At 43.7% G+C, this 20189-nt stretch overlaps 2 pseudogenes; both read right to left on the bottom strand.

Moving 5' to 3' along the window:
* Nucleotides 1-1431: 1431 nt before the first annotated feature.
* Nucleotides 1432-7736, bottom strand: LOC109690378 (class I histocompatibility antigen, Gogo-B*0101 alpha chain-like; annotated as a pseudogene).
* Nucleotides 7737-14722: 6986 nt separating this feature from the next.
* LOC109690389 (patr class I histocompatibility antigen, A-2 alpha chain-like) lies at nucleotides 14723-16757 on the bottom strand (annotated as a pseudogene).
* Nucleotides 16758-20189: the final 3432 nt, after the last annotated feature.

The raw sequence follows: 20189 nt of genomic DNA, 5'->3' as shown, positions 1-20189 counted from the left end.
ATGTCTTATTTGGCATGTTGGAACAAGTGGTGGACCTGACCTATGAAACCCAGGAGTTTGGGCCTGAGGCCTAAAACCTCCTGTAACATCTTGACACTAGAGATTCCTATGTATAGAGGCTGCACTGGGCCTTGTGGGGACAGTGACTAAGCAGGTCCTGTTGCTGCCAGAGATGAGGACGCTGAGAGAATGAGATCAAAACTCACGTGAGGAGCCAGGCGCCAATGGTTCACACCTGTAATCCTAGCTACTCAGGAGGCAGAGATCAGGAGGATCATGGTTCAAAGCCAGCCCAGGCAAATAGTTCAAAAGACCCTATCTCAAAAAATACCCATCACAATAAAGGGCTGGTGGAGTGGCTCAAGTAGTAGAGTTGCATGCCTAGCAATTGTGAGACCCTGAGTTCAAGCTCTACTACTGCAAAAAAAAATGGACTGGAAATGTGGCACACCTGCTATGCAAGTGTGAAGCCCTGAGTTCAAACCCCAGTACTGCCACAAACAAAACTCACATGAAAGAACATTAACAGGCATAATCTATGAAAACAAAAAATTATATGAATAATAATAAAAAAAAAGAAAAATAAAAAAAAATTAACACAGAAAAGGCCAGAGACTGAGGGCCAGGACACAGGCCTGAGCATATGCTGACCCAGTCATAAGATGCCCTTGCTGCCCCTGGGCCTGGAGAGAGGATAAGAGCCAGGCTATGACTGAGTCCCTGTGATCACAGGTTCTGGTGGAACAATGTTCTTCTAAGGGACAAGGATAAAGGAAGGTGACCCAGCCAATGAGTGAACCCACAAAAGACTGAACACTTCAAAGCCCCATCCATATTCAACTCCTCACACCCTTTTGTCCCTGATTGTACCAGACTCAGTATATCAAACACATTGTGATGGTTAATCTTGATTGTCAACTTGACTGGATGAGAGATGCCTACAAGTTAATAAAGCACACCTCTGGGTGTGTCTGTGAGGGCATTTCCAGAGAGGATTGACACTTAGGAGAGCAACAGAGGGGAAAAGGCTTCCCCTGAATGTGGGTGGCACCATCCAATAAGGAGTGGTCCTTGGGTGGAATAAAAGTTGAAAAGAAGGCTTGCTGCAAGTGACTAATGCCTGAAATCCTAGCTACTCCAGAGGAGAGATCAGGAGGATTGTGGTTGGAATCCAGCCTGGGAAATAGTTTAAGAGACCCTATCTGGAAAATACCCAACACAAAACAGGGCTCAAGTGGTAGAATAGCTCTCTAGCAAGTGTGAGGTTCAAATCACAATTCAAACAACTTCTGATAAGTATGGAAAACATTACAATTTCAAAAATTTTAGGATTAAGAATTATTTTAGCTACAATAACAATGCATCTCTACCTTTTAAAAATGTTTGCTAAATTAAAGAGAACAATCTACATGTTCTACAAAAGACATGGGCTACATTTTAGTAAAAATATTTAATAGCAAGCTCCACTTTTCCTGAGCAAGTACATCTATGTATTGCTGTTGTCATTGCCCTTGGACATCATACTCAACTTCTTCAGCCTTTCAACACAAGCTCCCATCAGTGACTCTCCAGGGAGCTTCTGGGTTTTTAGCCTTGGACTAGGGCTGCACCATTGGTCCCTCTTGTTCTGAGGCTTCCAGCTCCTTGGCCTGGGCAGCTATTGGGTTCTGTGGTTCTCCAGGAAGCAGACAACCATTGTTGGGCTATCCAGACTCCAATCATATAATCCAATCTAATAAATCTCCTTTTATAATTAGATATATGTCCTATAATATTCTCTATATATGTACTGATTTGTATATTTCATATATATTTATATATTATATGTAATGATATATATAACAATATATATTTAAGTATATTATATTGTTTCTATTCCTCTAGAGAACCCTGACTGATACACACACTGATTCTGGGACGTTCTCAGGTTTTGTTTCCTCTCTCAAGTTTTATGAATCTTCTTCTCCTCAAATGAATGTATCAATCACACCTTATGCCAGAATTTGAAAAACAAATTGATATCCAGATCCTTATTTTCAACAGGGATCCTTATTTTCAGCAGAAGTTTCATGCAACCTAAAGTTAAGTCAGGGATAGAGACATTCCAACCTGGCTTCTGTTGGAGCAGCAGGTTGATCAGGAAAGAGAACCCAGGTTGGTGTGTGGAGTGGTCTTGGTGTTCAGGGCTGAGCTGGGTTCCTCATTTCCTCACTTCATGCTGTTAGGATCACAGACAGATATAGTCAGATGCGAACTGCAGGAAGGGAAGTTAGGTGGCTCGTGCCTATACTCCTAGCTACTTAGGAAGCTGTCATCGGGAGGATTATGGTTTGAGGCCAACCTGGGCAAATAGTTTGCAAGACCCCATCTCCAAAATAACCACAGCAAACAAAAGAAAGGACCGTAGATGTAACTCAAGCAATAGAGTTACATTCACTCTTGCCTGCTTTGCAAGAGTGAAGCCATGAGTTCAAACCCCAGTCCCACCAAAAAAAAAAAAAAAGAAAGAGAAGTCAGGGTAAAGTAGAGGGAGACACAAATCTTGTATTGCTCAATTCCATACAAGGCAGCATGTCTCATGCTGTAGAAGAAAATAATCATGAACAAATTCAGATCAGTCAATGTTAAATGTAATGCTCTGAACAACCCACTCATTACACTCTCAAAAAGTCCAAATTCAGAGGAACAGTTCCTGCAAATCAGTCTTATCCCCTCTGCTCCATCCTCTCTCCCACTTCAGGCCCTCCAAGCTCTCACCTGTTTTAAGCTGTGAGAGATACATCAGAGCTCTGGGCAACATCCCTGCCTGGGAAAGAACAAAACAGAATGTAGTCAGATCCACAGGAAATGTGGCAAAAGGAGGACTTATGAGGTGTCCAAATCCCCCATGCACTCCTGTCTACACTACCCCTGGGTCCTCAGGGATCACACCCCTGCCTTACTTACAGGCAGCCTGCACATGGCTCTCTCCTTTTCCACCTGCGGGAAGAAAACAACCTGTAAGAGAATGCTGAACCAAGAGGGCCTAAAGGGGCCCACAGATCCTATCTGGGAAGTTACCAGAACTGTGACTGCAGACCCAGGAAAAGATCAGGAAACATGAGAGGATATATGCAGGAAGAGGACCAGCTGCTCTCCTGGAGATCAGTCCTCAGCAGGGACTTTCCCCTCTGAAATCTGGCCTATGGGAATCAGGTTTCATCACCACAATTATCAGGTTGATGATTTTTGACATTTTCACATGTGCTTTACATTTGAGTAAGGTCTGCAAACAGGGCCCCAGACTGGTAAGCACCTGGGTAGGATGGTATTTCCCAGTCTGTGCTGGTCATCATTCTTAAAGTCTAATCCTGACAGCTATAAATTCAAATGCTAAAATCCTGAAAGATCAAAATCTCTAATGGCTAAAATCCCAAAAGGCACAATCCTGAAAGATGTTAATGTCATGAAAACTGAAACCCCAGCAACTGCAGTTACCATGGAGGTGCTACATAAGAAGAGCAGAAAGCTGAATTCTGAGGAAAGCACTGGCCATGCAATACAGCAACAATGAAAACCAGACATTTGCCTACATTGACATTCCTTCCAGCTAATGAAATTCCAGGAGTTTTTCATGAAATAAAGCTTCATTGGTCTGAAGAAGCCAATGAAGTTAAGAAAACAATTATATGCATGGTAGGATAAGAAGGCACTTAGGCAATGGTGTTACCGTTCAACCATTATTATTTCTGCCCAGTTTACTCAAAAAACATAGAAGTATAGCATAGCAGATGGGAAATTTAATAGGAAATACTCATGCCAGTGTATATTAAGTGGTATATATGTTTTGATTTTTTTTGTGGGACTGGGGTTTGAGCTCAGGGCTTTGTTCTGGCAAAGCAGGCACTCCACCACTTGAGCCATGTCTCCAGTCCATTTTGCTCTGTTTATTTTGGAGATGGGGTCTCATGAACTATTTGCCTGGGCTGACCTCAAACTATGATCCTCCTGATCTCAGCCTCCCAAGTAGCTCGGAATACAGGCATGAGCCACCAGCACCCGACCAAGCCATAGAATTTTAAAAACAGAAGCACCATGAATATGAACATATTCTCCAGGGAGAGCCATGCCCCAAAAGAAAAAAAACTGCCATTCACAATGATCCAAAACTTCAGAATATAATTAATGATCATGAAAGTCCACAAACTTTTTTTTCATTCATTTTATTAGGATATGAAGTAATGGGTTTCATTACAACACTTTCATATACATGTATAATATACTTTGGTCATATCTACTCCCTTTATTGCCCTCTTTACTCCTCCCTCCTCCTTTTTCCTTTCCTCATCAGTAAGTCTACCAGCTTTTATGGAGTACCTCTGTGGAATGCCCACTTTTTAATATGTCAAGCTTTTCTTTTTCTTTTCTTTTTTTTTTTTTTTTTGATGGTACTAGAGTTTGAACTCAAGGCCTCATACATACTAGGTAGATGCTCTTACTACTTGAGCCACTCCGCCAGCCCTCAAGTTTTCCTTCTTAGTTTTTTCCCCACTATCTAAAACTATCAGTATTTTTTTAATTTTGTTGTTTTATGTTTCATCTTCACATCATTCCTAATAATGGATGCACAAATTGTGTAAAGACTTTCAGAGAGCTCTAATTCATTTTATGAATTTGACTCCATGGAAGTGCATTATCAGTAGGCTGACTGTGTGTGAGCATTGTGCATGTGGGTAAAAACACCAATGCTTCCTCAATAAATGAAGAGATGTCCTTTTTCTACACCTGTACCTGTGAGAAGTAAAATTTCCTGAGATCTTAGCTCTTTAAGTGACTGCATATTTGGTGGTGACCCATTATGAATATTGATCCATCTTGTCAAAAGATTTAGATTGTCTGTCACAGTATTTCAGATGACTACAGGTATGAAGCTCAGTGCACACAATTACCAACCATTGTGATATGCTTTTATACATTTTTCTTATTGACAAATTTCTTTCTGAATATAGCTTATGTGCTCATAATTGTTATACCCATGTGGCTGATATTAGTACATCTACATATATATGTGTGTAAAATATATATACTATTGCTTATTTTATGGTATAAAGTGGCCTCTGAAATGTCTTTTTTTGTATTTGTTAAATAAAATCCCCTTTTGAAATGTAAATAAAAGCCTTTTTCTTCCTTCCTTCCTCTTTCTCTTTCTTTCTTTCTTCCCATGACCCCAGCAAATAAAGGTCTTTTAATGATCTTCTGTTTTTTCTTTTTTTGTTTGTTTTTTCTTAATGATCTTTTTAAATTATTTTTCCAGAATTATATTTTTTATATTTTGATCTTTTGAGATTTAAATATCCATATTATCATGTTTGCAACTGTGTCTTTTGAGACATTGGGCTAAACTGTTTCCTAGTAAGGAGGCCAGGAAAACTTCTACCTGGGCTTGGAATCACCTAGTGGGAAAGAAAACTAAGACCACACCGCTTTCCCATCTGAGCTCTTCTTCCACATTACAACAGCAGCAAGGACAGCAAAAAGGAGAACCAGGACAGCAACAATTACCATGATGGAGATGAAGGTCTGGGAAGACCTCTTTGAGAAAGGAAGAAAACATGAGGGGTCCTGATCCCCCAGCAGTCAGCCCTGACCCAAAACAGCTCCTGCTTTCCCTGACAAGAGGCTCTGTGCCCACGCCCCCTCCTTACCCCATCTCAGGGTAAGGGGCTCACGCAGCCCTTCATGCTGCACATGGCACGTGTATCTCTGCTCCTGCCCAGAAGGCACCACCACAGCTGCCCACTTCTGGAAGGTTCCATCCCCTGCAGTCCTGGTCTCCACAGGCTCCATGTCCTGGGTCTGGTCCTCCCCATCTTGCTGCCAGGTCAGGGTGATCTCGGCAGGGTAGAAGCCCAGAGCCCAAAACCTCAAAGTGACCTTCTGGTCAGAGATGGGGTGGAGGGTGACATGTGACTTCGGGGGATCTGAGGAAAGATTCAGGAAATTCGGACATTTTGCATTACTTTCCATGGGCCACTGAAGCAGCACTCATGTGACCATTCTGGGAGTGGACAGTACATTTGGGGTGGAGGAGAAAGCACAAAATCACCAGCCTGCAATCAAGGATCTGGTAAATTCTACAATCAGGGTAAGACATCCCAGGTTGGAAGCTACAGATTTCTGAGAAAGTCTGCAGTTTCTGACCTGGGTGCAGGCTGAGAGATGCAGGACGTCTGGACCTCCAAAGACACTGGTCGCGTTAGAGAAGAGCACATAGCCTCAAAGACACCCTGTGATGCCCGCGGCTGCTGCCATCAAAAAAGGAAACTGATCAATCATTTTAAGGATTGTCTTTCCCTCCCGCCCTGGAATGACTGATTCCTTAACAGTTCTTGAGAGAAGGAAAGGCCCTCAGAGTCACTCCGATACAGTATCTGGTCCCTCCCCGGACCCATGGGAGAGCGATATCTTAGATTCAGTGGCATTTTCCTCCCTTCCTCGTGGAAAGCTTGTGGGAGACCTACAGGAGATCTGGGAGTTGCCCGGCAGTCTCTCGTACCTGCACGTTGCAGAGTCTGCTTCCCATCCTCAAGGTGTTTGCGGAGCGTCTCCACAAGTGCTCTCAAGGAAGGCCCTGTTGCTGTCGGCCAAACCTTCCACCTCCCACCTGCGCTGGGTGATGCGAGCGGCCGTGACCATTGCGGTCCAGGAGCGCAGGTCCTCGTTCATGGCGATGTAATCACGGCCGTCGTAGGCGTCGTGCCAGTACCCACGGAGGAGTAGCCAATCTGGTCCCACATCGCAGCCACACACTCTTTGCAAGACGTCAGCGCCTGGACCCGCCTTGTGGTCAGCCCCGCCCACAGGAACCCCGCCCCCCGCACACACACACGCACACACACGCACACGCACACACCCCGCTTCGGACTGTAGGTGATTGGTCAGATCCTTTTCCACCGAAATTGAAAATGAAACCGGCACCCCCCACCCCCACCCCCTGCCTATCCCCTAGCTCTTCCCAGGTCTAGGAGATGAGCGGGCGCTGGGGTGTAGCTCAGTCTTAAAACGCTTGCCTAGCGTGCTTAAACCCCGAGTTCAGCCCCAGCATCACAAGGAGATAAGCAAGTCTCACAGCATCAGACTGAGTCTCTGACCTGGAGATTCGGGCGAGTGGATCACAATCCTGGGAATAAGGACAGGTTGTAATCTGCGACTTGCGTTCGGGGCAACTCACCATCCTTGCTCTGGTTGTAGTAGCCCAGCAGGATGTTTAGACCGTCTCGGTGAACCTGTTCAAGATCTCTGGCATACTGTCTCCCGGTCCCAGTACTTCGGCCCCTCCTGCTCCACCCACGGCGTCTGGGGCGCATCCTCCGACTTCCGGCGTCGATGTCAAACCGCAAGAACTGCGTGTTGTCCACCAAACCGACTTCAACGAAGCGGGGTTCCCGCCGCCCGGCTGGGACATGGCGGTGACGATGCAGCGCAGGGAGTGGAAGCCAGGGGGCGGGGAACGGGTGAGACACCGCGACCCGCCTCCCTGCGCAGGAACCCGGGGCTCAAGTCTGTGATGGGACTTGGAGGGTAAAATAGGGGGCGCGAGAGCTCGGTGACCGAAAGGGGCGGCAGGCAGCGCCCAGGTGAGCGGACCCGGGTGGGATCTAGGCTGAAGAGAGCAGAGACGCGCCTTCCCGGAGTCCAGCGCCGAGACTGAGCGGACCCTTGACCTCTTCTCCACAGAAACCATTTTCCTCCCGACCCCCCACTCACCCGCCCAGGTCTCGGTCAGGGCCAGGGCTCCCGAGATCAGCAGGAGAAAGGGTTCGGGAAGCCATGATCCTATCCTTCCAGATTTAGGAAGAATCAGCCCCGGCCGCGAGGATGCTGATTGGCCTCTCTAGAAACCGGACAGGCAATGGGAGTGAGAACTGGGGCTGCGCCATGAGTGCCCAGGCAGAAGGACCTGACACAGAGGGTTGGGCAAGGGAGAAGTGAAACTCTGGGAAGATGGGGAATTCCCATTGCTTGGCTTTCCTGACCCAGACGAATCCCTCTAGCTTAAGACCCTAAAAAGCCACTGCTAGGACTTGGGCCTTTTTCCAGATCCATCTCATGACAAGCGCTTTTTGTCACATCTCTTCGCTGAGTCCTGGTGTAGGGGGCTGAGTCCGCGTTTCGCAAACGTTTTCCTTTCAAGATCTCGGTATGCTCTTATGAATGAAGGAGAACCAAAAAGTAATTTTGCCTATGTAAGTTATAGCTATCAATATTTATCATGGTAGAAATTAGGCCAGATGCCTATAATCCTAGCTACTTGAGAGACTTGAGATCCCGACAATCTCAGGTTCGCAACTCAAGGCCAGCCCGCGCAAATACTTCTCAAGATCTATCTCCAAAATAACCACAGTCAAACGGGTTGGAGGTGTGGCTCAAACGGTAGACCACCTGCTTTGAGAGTGTGAGGCCCTGAGTTCAAACTCTGGTCTACCACTCTCCCACACAAAAAAAAAAAGAAGAAGAAAATAATCATAGTAGAAATTAACATTATTTTAAAATAATTCATTTTAGATTATTAATACCCTATTGGGTATTAAGAGAAACAATGTTTTATGAAAAATAACTATTTTCCAAAATAAACAGATTTTTTACACTACATTTTTGCAAGTCTTTTTCTTGTCTGTTTTATTAGAACACTGAATTTTCATATCTACTTCTACATTTAACCTGTTATTTTGGTTTTATTATTTAGTTTATTATATTTAAGTACATGAAAAACAAAAAAAAGCCTCACACGAATATGTAAATGTTAGTTTTAAGGTTTTCAGATAGTTGTCAATATTCTTCCTTGATACTACACCAAAACAAGTGTAACCTTCTTAAAGGTTTTTTGTGATGTACAACCTGAAACATTATCATTGACAAGTTCATATTCTGTTGCATTAAAATCTGTCTTGCACACCAAAAGAATCTTTTACTAATGCATTTTTTAAAAGGCATGCATTATTTGACCAAGTTATATAGATATTTCAGTATTTACATACTTCATGACTATTTTTAAATTACATTTTTTAGTATTACCACAGATTGTACCAGAAAAAAGTTGCTAAACATTGGGAAGATGTCAAGCTTATAGTAATGGATACAAAGATCTACAAAATTCTAATTTTCTCTTGAGAATTTACATTTTTATCACTGATAAAAATGCTATTGGTGGATTGTCTTGAAGGGACAGGCTCATATTCACTTTTGAAACGGTGTCAACATGTACAGGAAATCAATGTGAGTCAACTCCCTGTATAGCTATCCTTATCTCAACTAGCAAAAACCCTTGGTCCTTCCTATTATTGCTTATACTTTCTCTTCAACAAAATTAGAGATAAGGGTAGCGAAGGGGAAGGGGAGGTAAGGGGGGGCGGTTAAGGGAGGAGGTAGGGGGAAGGGGGAGAAATGACCCAAACATTGTATGCACATATGAATAAAATAAAATTAAAAAAAAAAGCAAGCAGAATTTGAAAAAAAAAAACAATACTGTGAAATATGTAGTACTTCCATATTACATTTGGAATATGATGTGGAATCAGTATGGGTTTTTTTTTTTTAATTTCACTGACCAGAAATCTAAACTCTTATTTTGATGATAGTGAAAACTCAATAAATACAATTAGGTAGTAAACTGGTGAAAAAAAGCTTGAAAAAAAAAAGAAAAAGAAAAGGTGTCAAATACACAAGCCTAAGTAATTATAATTTCTCTGTCACTCATTCTTTCAAGTAAAAGTAGTATTCCATAAAAAAGAGATTACTACATACAAACCTCCTAAATTGGGTGCAGAAGTGCTTTGTGTGTATTTCCCATTCAATCATATATAATATTTTAAAATGTGAACCTGGAATAGAATTTAATAAAGTTCATAATTTTTAGTATTTCAACCTGGACATCTTTATGTGAAAATAATTTTTTCCTTCCTCTGCAATTAAGCAGTAAATACTGGACCAGGCATGGGACTCAGGACTGTAATCCCAGCTATTCAGGAGACACCAATCAGGGGGATCATGGTTCAAAGCCAGCATAGGCAAAAAGTTTAGTGAGACCCCCCCATCTCACCAAAAATCTGGGCATGGTGGAGTGTGCCTTTGATCCCAATTACATAGGAGGCATAAGTAGAAAGGTCATGGTTCAGGCCTGCCAGGGCAAAAACACAAAATCCTACGTAAAAAATGACTAAAGAAAAAGGCCTAGTGGTGTGGCTCAAGTGACAGTATGCCTGCCTAGCAAATGTAAAGAACTGTGTTCAAACCCCAACATCATACACACACACAATTAAAAAAAAGCAGTTCTTTTATTCCATGAGGTTGCTATAACAAAAGTATCATAGACTGGGTGGCTTAAAACAGCAGAAATATATTTCTCACAGTTCTGAAGCTGGGAATCAAGGTACTAGACAACTCCTTGTCTCAAGAGGGCTGGCTTCCTCACAGGCAGCTGTCTTCTTATGTGTCTTACATGGGTAAAGGGGCAGGGCAGCTTTTATATAATGGAATTAGTAGCCCTATAAGAGCTTTTCTAGGAGCTCTGATCTTATAACCTAATCACCTCCCAAATGCCCCACTCTTTTTTTTTGCGGTACTGGGATTTGAATTCAGAGCCTACACCTCAAGCCACTCCATCAACCTTATTTTTATGATGAGTTTTTTCGAGATAGGGTCTTGTGAACCATTTGCCCAGGCTGGCTTCCAACCAAGATCCTCCTGATCTCTGCCTCCTGAGTAGTTAGGATTACAAGAATGAGCCACTGGCACCCCACTAATATAATTCTTGTTTTTTGGTTTTTTTTTTTTTTTTTGGCAGTACTTGGGTTTGAACTCAGGGCCACGCACTTGCTAGGCAGGCACTCTACCACTTGAGCCACTCCATCAGTCCAATGCCCCACTTTAAAAAGCTATCTCATTGTGAATTAGGTTTTAACATGTGAATTTGGGGGGTACATAGATTTTCAGTCTATGGCAGCAATGCTGTCCAAGGGAACATGGAGGGCTGGAGGAGTGACTCAAGTAGTAGAGCACCTGTCTAGGAAGTACAAGGCCCTAAGTTCAACCCCCAGTACTGAGAGAGAGAGAGAATAAAAGTGTACATATTAAGGAGGTGTGGCTCAAGCAGTAGAGTGGCTGCTTTGCAAGTGTGAAACCCTGAGTTCAAACCCCAGTTCCATCAAAAAGAATTTTTTTTTCCAGTACTGGGGTTTGAATTCAGGGCCAACACCTTGAGCCACTCCACCAACCCATTTTTGTGATTTTTTTTTTTTTTTTGAGATAGGGTCTCTCAAACTGTTTGCCCTGGCTAGCCTCAAACCACAATCCTCCTGATCTCTGCCTCTGAGTAGCTAAGATTACAGGCATGAGACATTTGTACCCAGCAAAAAAGGTTTTTTTTTTAAAACAAAAAAGTGTACATATTATTAAAACATGATTTATCATTTCACAGTGCTAAGTTTTCAACACTGCCCATCACCAGAGCTAATCTTCATCTACATCTCATGAGGACTCTTGACATTATCATTGTTTTCTTTAATCTGGTGCACTTAAGGAGGAACATAAGAGAAAATATTAGCCCAAGAAAAAGTACTTACTGAGACTAGCATATATAAAATATTCTGTAGGTCCCGTACACATATCTTTAAAATTATAAGAAAATAGTCCACCTTAGAACTCTTTAGCTCTTGCCTATCTCCCACCTCCACCTCCACCTCCAGCTTTCAAATCTATTTCAATTTCTCTTCATCCTTGGACCCCCTAATCTCATCATCTCTACCTAGAAGAAAACATAACTGCAGTTTTTACAATTGAGGAATTCAGAAGGATTTTCTAAGCATGATTCAAAGCTGAACAAAACACACAAAGCAAAGTAAAACATCTCTGTCGACCACAAATACAAATGATCATAATCAAACTCAAAGACACAAAAATTTTGAGCTGGGTGCTAGTGGCACTTGGGAGGCTTATTTTGGGGAGGATCACAGTTTGAGGCCAGCCTGGGCAAATAGTTTGTGAGACTCCCATCTCCAAAATAACCTGAACAAAAATGGACTGGAGGTGTGGCAAGCAGAAAGCCCTGAGTTCAAATATCAGGCCCAACAAAAAAATGACATACAAATTTTTATGGAAACAGGGGTAGTACACATCACTGTCCTTCAGTCAAAGCCCACCCAGAACATGGTTGAACAACTTGGCTTCACTACTCACTACAGCAAGAAAGAAGACAAACCTTGGCCATCTTAGTATAAAGGTGTTAGAAAGAATGTACGTCAGGATTGGGGTTTTGACTGGATGATATGGGGGGGAGCTAAGGAAGTAGGGGCTCACTCTAGATCAGGCATTGTTAAGAAGCTGGAACAATTCTGTGATCAAGTGTCTCAATAAATCTAATCCATAATGAGTACAGACCAGAACAAGGAGAAAGCTGCAATTGGTGAAGAAGTAGTCACCATCTATATTCAGCAGAACATGTGATTTGCACAGTACTTTATTTTTGCATGTGCTTAGACAAAGTTATGTACTAGTCTAGTAACCATTGTAGACAAACGCTGGACAGCTGGGCCTCATAACACACTCTAAAGGGCCCGTTCCTCCCTTATCTCATTCTCATTCCTGGCTGCCATGAGGTAAGCAGCTTTGTCCACCAGTGTTCTCCCCCACCCCACCCCATGATGCTCCACATCACCACAGGCCTAAAAGCAATAAAGTCAACCAACCATGAATTAAAACCTCAGAAACCATGAACCAAAATAAACCCTTTCCTATTGATTTTCACATGTCTCTCTTGTCACAGCAATGGAAAGGTAACACATCATGGTAGAGCCCCTCTCTGTTCTAGAGACACTACTGTCATTAATGGAGCTCAGATCAAGTGCTGCTCAGTGGTAGCTGCAACACAGGTCCTCTCACACTGAGGTCAGGGCAGCCTGGGCTTTTCTCACTGTGCTTCCCCCACTACTCCCTCCTTCTCCCCTTCCTCCCACACAGCCTCTACAGCACACAAGTACCTTTTCCTCTCCAAAAAAGGTGATTCTTAGCCAGGCACCAGGGCTCACACCTGTAATCCTAGCTACTTAGGAGGCAGAGATCAGGAATATTTCAGTTTGAAGCCAGCCCAGACAAAATTCACCAGACCATATCTCAAAAAAACCTACCACAAAAAAGGGCTAGGGGAGTGGCTTAAGGTGTAGGCCCTGAGTTCAAACCCCAGTACCACAAAAAAATTAATTAAAAAAATTTTAAAAGATGATTCTTGACTTAATGGATCCTATTTTCCACATAAATAAAATTTAGGCACTCCCCTATAAATCCTTAAGTTGACATTGGAGCCAGCGCTAGGATTACTAGAGCTAAAAGAAGGAGGAGACAGGAGAGTGGAATTGAAAACAGTTCCAACAGGAATTGATCTAAGATGAGATACTAGATATCTCTCCTCTCTGCTAATCCTAGAATGAGGAATAAGATTATTTATTTATTACTTATTTATTTTTATGCTGGTACAGGGGTTTGAATTCAGAGCCTTACACTTGCTAAGCAGACATTCTACCACTTGAACCAATCCAGCAGCCCAGAAATTAGATTTTTAAATACTGGAGAAAGAAGGACAGAATAATCCAGGCAACAGCCCTGGGAAAAGGGCAGAGCTCACAAGTCTGAAAATTTATCTCTCTTGTTTGTTTTTATGGTACTGGGGCTTGAACCCCAAGCCTCACTCATGCTAGGCAGTCACTCTACCACATGAGCCACTCCACCAGCCCTGAAACCCATCTCTTGATTTTACAGAGACTCCTGTGTGTTGGGCCCACTTGGGCCTTATAAGGGCAATGCCCAAAAACACCTCCTACTGATATCACAGTCAGGTGACAAACAAAGGAGAGTGAGACCAGAACTCACTCACAAGAAAAAGAATAGGCATAATCCTCTATAGCAACCAAGAAACAAGAAATAAACACAAAAGATGGAGGAGGAGGGCTACACTCTCCCAAGCCTAGGCAGACCTGGTCACAGGAAACCCTGCTGTCCATGGTCCTGGAATCACAACAAGACTCTGGTAAGGTCTGAGTCCCTGTGATCACAGGTCCTGGTGGGACAAGGTTCTACTGCAGATCAGGAACTAAGGAACAGGGAAGAGGCCCAGCTGAAGAGTGACCATATCAAAGCTCAGATGGACTGAGCAAATGGACACAGCCCTGTCTACACTCTGCTTCTCTCGTTCTTCTCCTGTCTCCATCTGCAGGACTCACCACAGCAAAAGATTCTGGAAGGTCCTCAGAACTCCCATTTATTTTCTTCCTCAAATTTTAGAAATCTTCTCCTTAACTGATCAACTCCTGTGTTAAGAATATGGGGGCCAAGTGCTGTTGGCTCATGCCTGTAACCCTAGGTACCCGGGAGGCAGAGATCAGGAGGATCGAGGTTTGAGGTCAGCCTGAGAGGAAAAAGCAACACCCTATCTCAAAAATACTCCTTCACATGGACTGCCAGAGTGGCTCAAGTGGTAGAGCACTTGACTAGCAAGTGTGAGGCCCTGAGTTTTAACAAGGGCCACCGAAAAACAAACAACTACAAAGAGCAAGTATGAGGCACTGAATTCAAACTCCAGTACTACAAAAAAAAAAAGTGGAAAACAAATTTACATTCAGATTTTTATTTTCAGGGGTGAAGTAAGAAATTACAACTCCAAATACCATGAATTTGAGATAGCAATGGAGTCATCCATGGTAGGCAAGTTTGGGCTTGGTCTCTCCACTTCATCATTATGCCAATAGGACTATCTTTAGGAAGAGAATTCAAGGGTTCATGAAGTCACAAAGGAGAGGCTTGAACAAATCTTGTGTCACTCAGTCCCACACAAAGCAGCTGCCTCATGTTGCAGAACAAGAGTCATGTACAAATTCAGGGCAGTTGCTGTGACAACTTTCTGTCAACCCATCACTCACAATTTCCAGTGGTGTGGGGGGAGGGACATAACTCAGTGGTAAAATGCTTGCCTAGCATGAACAAGACCCTGGGTTTGAACTCTAGCATCATGAAAAATGAGTGGAAGGAAAGAAGGAAATGGAGAAAGAAAAAACGGACAGAAAATGTCCAAATTTAGGTAATCCCCTGGATCTGTGACTGCAGATCCTCAAAGGAACAGGAGTTGTAACCCCTCACCCCTTCCTTGCCTGAACTTATCTTCATCACAATGGCAATCCCAGCTACAGTGACCACAGCTTCAAGGAAACTCAAGCTAATAATGACTCCCAGGACAAGACCGACTAACTTAAGAAGGAGGTTCTGAGAAGGGAAGAGAGGGGAGGGGTCCTGATAGGCTGCAGCAGTGACCTTGCTGAGGGTCTCCAGAATGGCTCCTGCTTTCCCTGACAAGAAGGTTTATGCCACATCCCCTCCTGAGCCCCTCACGCTGCCAATAGCAGGTGGGTCTCTCCTCCTCCCCAGAAGGCACCACCACAGCTGCCCACTTCTGGAAGGTTCCATCTCCTGCAGGGCTGGTCTCCACAAGCTCCATGACCGGGTTCAGATCCTCCCCATTCCATTGCCAGATCAGGGTGATTTCCAAAGTGTGATTTCCCAGCATCTCAGAGTGATGTCCTCTTCAGGTCTGGGGTGATGGGTCACATGTGCCTTTAAGGGATCTGAGGGGAAGTGTTGGAAAATAGAGGTACTTTTCATTCTATGCTGGAGGGACACTCCTGCAGCACTCATGTGACCATACTGAGAATGGATAGGACAATGCGGATGGAGGGCAAAACCCAGACACCAGCCCAGACACAGGCATCTGGGATAATCTCTTCCTTGGAAAATTCTGGAATCGGGGCGAGCCAGTGTAGGGGAGGAGGAAAGAAAGAAAAGGAACTTCTGGTAATCAGTGTGTGGAGGCTGCGAGACTCAGAACTGCAGTCAGACCTGTAAAGAGGGGCTACGGTTCATAATCTGCTGCCTGGGTCAAGGGAATTGCTGACAGACATTCCAGGGATCTTCTCTTTCCGTCCTGAGACAGACTCTTACTGTCAGTAGAGAAGAGTGAGCCCTCCCGTGTGAGTCGCTCTCTGGTATGGGATCTGAAATCTCAGTAACCTCTTAGGCTATTGATGCCAGAGAGCAGCAGTAGTCCAGGCAGGATCCCATCACGCCCAGCCTTGGGAGCCGCCAGGCCCAGCCTGTGCGCTGCAGTGTGACTCCTTCCTGTTCTCCAAGTTATCTGTGAAGTCCGTCCACGCACCAGCCTTTCAGGTAGGCCCAGCTGTGCTCCGCCTCCTGGGATGCGTCCCACTTGTGCTTAGCAATCTGAGTAGAGGAGCTCGCAGCGTAGGTCCTGGTTCAGGAAGATGTAGGCTCTGGTCCGATCCACAGCGTCCCTAGACACGTATGAGACTCTGAAGATCTCGGAGGTCAGCCCCGCCCAGCCGGCCCCGCCCTGTCCACAGGTTCCCTCGGTCATTCTGTGCATTGATCTTGGCGATCTGCGTCTCCCGCTCCCAGTACTCCGGCCCCTCCCGCTCCATCCATGGCGCCCGCGGCTCCATCCTCGGGTCCGCGGCATCGCCGTCCACGTAGCCGACGGAGATCAAGCTGGAGGATCTCCTCCCGCAGCCAAGAGAAGACCCGGCGGAGTGGAAATACCTCAAGTCTTGGGAGCCTGGGCGTAGCGGGGAGGGCGGCTGAGACCCGACAAGACCCTCCTCCTGCGCGGGCCGGGGGTCCCAGGTTGATTGGGCCAGGAGGGGAGGGGGGACACGGAGGCTCATGAGACCCAAAAATGACACAGGGGACGTGAGCGAGGGTAGGAGGCAGGGCTTAGTTGACCCTATGGGGCAGGGGAGCGGTCTGGGCTAATGGCGCTAATGTTCAGCGAAGCACAAGAAAGCACGATTTTTTCTGTATATTTCAACCAGAAGTAAGCACCAACCTCAGTCCTTTCCGAATTGGAAGTCTGCAGCACAGGCCAAGTGCCCTTCACTGGAGCTAATGGATTACCTGTGTCTATGAGTTAACATCTACGGGATGTGCATGCACATTGTATTGGGACACTCAGTATTGTTTTTTTTTTTAACCTGATTAACATAAATAAGGAAGCAATTGTTTTTCAGCCAACCCCACAGAATGTAGTAAATACCAAATGCAATACCAGAATATCCTATTAAGCCTTGTAGATGTATCTATTAAAAATCTGCAAAACAGGCAGTGGGGGAAGGGCGGGAGGCAGGTGGAGGGTTGGTGGTGTAAGATTGTAATCCCACACTCAGGAAGCTGAGGCAGGAGAATTACCAGTTCCAGGCCAGGCTGAAATACACAGTGAGACCCTGCCTCAAAAAAACCAAGAGCTAGAACTGGTGGAGTGGTTCAAGTGGTAGACCACTTGCCTAGCAAACATGAAGCCCTGAATTCAAACCCCAGTACTACCAAAAAAAAAAGTTTGGGACAGAGAAAAGAGATACACCACTGAGTCTTTCTTGCAAACGCCTTTAATAATAAAATTCTCCTCAATAAGTCACAAAGTTGAGAACATAAAGCAAACCAGATCAGTTTCAAGACTTCAATGCCATAATTCCTTTAAAATAACTTAGTATTTTTCCTAAGAAGTTTCAAATTTACTTTCTTAAGTATGCCAAAAATGCCACATAAAAAAATCCTGGAACCAAAAAGCAATATAACAAGGATGCAACACACAAGGTAATAAACAAAATTAAATAATTTTCCTATATACCAGCAATAAATGAGTGGAATTTGAAATTAAAAATACAATACCATTTACATGAGCATCTCCTACTTACATGCAAATCTAACAAACTATGTACAAGATTTATATTAGCAAAACTCTCATGAAAAACATGTAGAGATAGTCCATGTTTATGAATAAAATGCAATATTGTCAGTAAGTCATTTCTTCCCAAATGACCAATCCCAAACAAAATCAGCCAGTTATTTTGTGGATATCCACAAACTGATTCTAAAGCTCATATGGAGAGGCAGGAGACTCAGCCAGGATGATACAGAAGGAAGACAAAGTCAGAGGACTGCCTTTGCCTGACTTCAGTAATCAAGACAATGTAGCAATTAGTATCACCATTATGAGGAACAGTATGGAATTTCTTCAAAAAAATTTAAAATAGCAATCTCACTATTGGATATATGTCCAAAGGTCAAGAAATCATATGTCAAAGACCTATCTACACCATCATGTTCATTGCATTATTCATCATAGCCAAGACATAGAATTAACATGAGTCCCTTAACAGATAGATGAAGAAAATGTGGCATATATACAGTGGAATACTATTCCACTAGTCTTAAAAAAGAAGGAAATCCTGATATTTGTGACATGGATGAATCTGAAGGACAGAATGTTAAGTGAAATAAGGCAGGCACAGAAAGACTAACATAATCTCACATGTCAGGAGTATAAAAGTCAAACTCTATCAAGAGAGAATAAGGGCTGGTGGAGTGGCTCAAGTGGTAGAGCACCTGCCTAGCAAGCATGTGGCCCTGAGTTCAAACCCCAGTGCCAGCAGGGGAAAATTAAAAAAACAGATGCATTATGATCGGCCAGGTGTTGGTGGCTCATACCTGTAATCCTAGCTACTCAGGAGGCAGAGATCAGGAGGATCTCGGTTGGAAGCCACCCTGGGCAAATAGTTGGCAAGACCCTATCTCAAAAAAAAAACCCATCAAAAAATAGGGCTGATGGAGTGGCTCAAGGTGTAGGTCCTGCGTTCAAGCCCCAGAACCAAAAAAAGAGAATTAATTGACAGTTACCAGAGGCTGAGGCAGAAGGATGGAGAGATGTTAGTCAAAGGACACAAAATTTCAATTTGACAGGAAGAATAAGTTCAAAGGATCTATTGTACTTCATGGTGACTAAACTTGCTATGTTTGAAATTTGCCAAAAGTAGATTTTTAGTTGTTCTTACCACAAAATAAATATGCATATATGATAACACATATGCCAAGCAGTTTGAGTTAGCCATTCTACATGTAACATTTATCAAAATGGGCCATGTTAGGGCTGAGACTGTAGCTCAATGATAGAGTGCTTGCCTAGCACGTGCAAACACCTGTGTTCCATCCCCAGCACTGAAAAAAAGGTTGTACTTCATAAACATATACATTTTCATCAGCCAAAATAGATCAACAACAACAAAAAAAAACCAAAACTCTCAGGACACAAAACTAGGTGTCCTTCATTTTCATGATTACAAGATTAACAGCTCATCCAATAGGTTCCAACTGACCCCAACTCCAGGACTTCCTCTTGTTCTCACAGATGAACAATGCCAAAATTCACTTTATGGCTTAGAACTATCTACTATAAATTATTGGGGGTTAGGGGTTTTATCTGGGGCCTTACACATGCTAGGCCCTCTACCACTTGAGCCACACATCTAGCCCTTGGACTGGCTTGACTTCACTTTGAAGTTGACAACCTAAAGCATAAACTCAGTTAACTACTTTTAAAGATTGCTATTAATGTATCATTTAGATTGTCTTGCAGAAATCTCATGTTTTGTTTTTCCCTGAACAGCTGAACTTTTTAAAAAATGTTGTTAGCTTCAATGTCTCTTGTAGATTAACTTTATACCAAATAGTTTCACGTATCTGTAACAGTAGTTTGGATCTCTTTCTATCCCAATAATAGACTTTAAGGCATGTGTGCAATACACTGCAATTCAAATGTTATATGTAACCTTACCACTAAGAGACACAAGAGAAACCTCTTCTCCCCTAAAATTTTTACAGGGGTTCTTTTTTCTTCACAGGAAGTGGGAATGTTAGCTAATAAACAGGTGAGGCCTTTGGCCTCATCTAAAGGCACTTCATTCCCAAGTTTGAGAAGCATGGAGCTCTGGGACCATCCCTCTAAGCTCTTGGATCCTTTTATGGCAAAGGCCATTTTCCTTGTCAATAGAAAATGAGGTCCCAAAGATGAGCTGGTTAGCAGCTGCCCACTCTTCAGCAATCCTGCCTTCTGAGGCATGTTTTTCTAAGGACCTTCCTTTTTCCCAGGTGATCAAACTTGAGGCCATTCATCCATCCCTTCTGAGTCACCACAGGGATGTGACAGAACCTCTAGCCACAACAGGGCACTATTTCATAACACAGTGCAGGAAACCCAGCATTTGCACACAAGACTCATGCACACTGTGTGAACAGGGCTTTTGTACAGGTGTAGAGGGAGGGCT

This window comes from Castor canadensis, chromosome 8, assembly GCF_047511655.1.
Source record: "Castor canadensis chromosome 8, mCasCan1.hap1v2, whole genome shotgun sequence".
NCBI classification, from domain to species: domain Eukaryota; kingdom Metazoa; phylum Chordata; class Mammalia; order Rodentia; family Castoridae; genus Castor; species Castor canadensis.
This window is presented reverse-complemented; position numbering and strand designations above follow the sequence as displayed.